At 39.6% G+C, this 1,693-nt stretch overlaps 2 pseudogenes; both read right to left on the reverse strand.

Annotated features, from left to right (window-relative positions):
- LOC102256961 overlaps window positions 1-1,693 on the reverse strand; it is a 44,724-nt pseudogene that overhangs the window by 42,174 nt on the left and 857 nt on the right.
- The window catches only part of LOC106725260, a 38,402-nt pseudogene that overhangs the window by 25,187 nt on the left and 11,522 nt on the right, over window positions 1-1,693 (reverse strand).

Here is a 1,693-nt window from a genome sequence, read left to right on the forward strand (position 1 = left end):
AGAGAGAGAGAGAGAGAGAGAGAGAGAGAGAGAGAGAGAGGGAGAGAGAGAGAGGGGCAGGTTAGGACATAACTACCCCTGAAAGTCATTTACTTAGAAAGTTTTAACTTCCAACCATCCTATATGGTTACTTTTGGCCTCTGAGTTTGTAAGATTCACCATGCCATGCCAGGCTCCGTGAGCTTGCTAGGTTTACTGTGTGCCATCATTTTTGTCCATACTGGGGACTTTAGAACTTGTGGGTTCAGGAGAAAATTCATTGAGTGGTTTATTAACTCCAGGACTCACTGCTTAAGTCCTAATGCACACAATGCCCCAAGTATTGCTGGTGTCCCTTTATTTGGTCTCCAAGAAGTAGTCACTGTTCAGGTAATAAAGCATTAGGTTCTAAATGTGGTTGAGGTATTTGTAAAGAAAAAAAAAGTCTTTTTCTTTGCTGTGGTCTTCCACAATGTATGAGAAGCAGCTGCTAATTAAACCCCAAGATTGTTGGCTCCTCTAATTCACACAGCTCCTCTGGTCAAACTGCTTAACAAGATAAGCTACTTTCTAACTCTCTATCCCTCTCCCTTCCTCTCTGTCAAAAATCAATAAAATATATTTAAAAAAAAAATACTACACTGCTGTAAAAAGAAGGAACAGTCACATGTAAAACAACAATAATGGACACCACTGATAAAATTTAACTCAACCTGCCGAAACCGGTTTGGCTCAGTGGATAGAGCATCGGCCTGCGGACTGAAAGGTCCCAGGTTCGATTCCGGTCAGGGGCATGTACCTGGGTTGCGGGCACATCCCCAGTAGGAGATGTGCAGGAGGCAGCTGATCGATGTTTCTCTCTCATCTATGTTTCTAGCTCTCTATCTCTCTTCCTTCCTCTCTGTAAAAAATCAATAAAATATATTTAAAAAAAAAATTTAACTCAACCTGCAGGACAGAATTAAATATCAGCGCTAAAACTTAAAACTGCTCAGGACAACTTAGAGAAAAAGTTTTGGAGATTTGTTTTGGACAGGAGTTTCTGAATGTACAACAACAGTCAGACAAAATAGAAAAAACGAACAGTCCAGATGGCAACAAATAAAGAAAAAGGCTTCTTCACAGCACAACAGCAATAAACAAAATGAAATGCAAGGTAATCTACAGAATGGAAGGAAATACTTCCAAATTATATGAGGGAATCGCTTGGAGGGATTGTGGATTTTGTTCTGATCAGCACAATAATGAGTATATTGCAAATATAACTTCATTAAAAATACTTTATTGCTAAGCACTAGTAACAGGCATCTGAGCTTGCTAGAAACATGGTGGCACTAGACCTGCTAAAGGCAGGGTTGCGTAAAAACATGAATCTTGTAGAAAAGCTGGTGTGGGGGAGCAATATCTGCATCTGCAAAGCACAATTAAACACATGCAAGAATGTGCTCCTGGCTGTCATAAACAATAAACATATAATATAAACAAGGTAGTCAAAGAATGTTTAACCAAAAAAATACAGTTATAAAGCAGGATAAGGTATAGAAACAATTCTTCAAAAGCTATGTACAAATGACCAACAGGAATATAGAAAATGCTTTCCTCACTGATCAAGGTGGAATCCCTTAGGCTTCCTGCAACACTACCAACCACAAGTCCTTCCCTGTGAATTTAGTGCAGCGGGGAGTATTGGGACTTCAGGAATAGAAGGGAGCAG

The sequence above is a fragment of the Myotis brandtii genome, unplaced genomic scaffold (genome assembly GCF_000412655.1).
Source record: "Myotis brandtii unplaced genomic scaffold, ASM41265v1 scaffold150, whole genome shotgun sequence".
Lineage (NCBI taxonomy): Eukaryota > Metazoa > Chordata > Mammalia > Chiroptera > Vespertilionidae > Myotis > Myotis brandtii.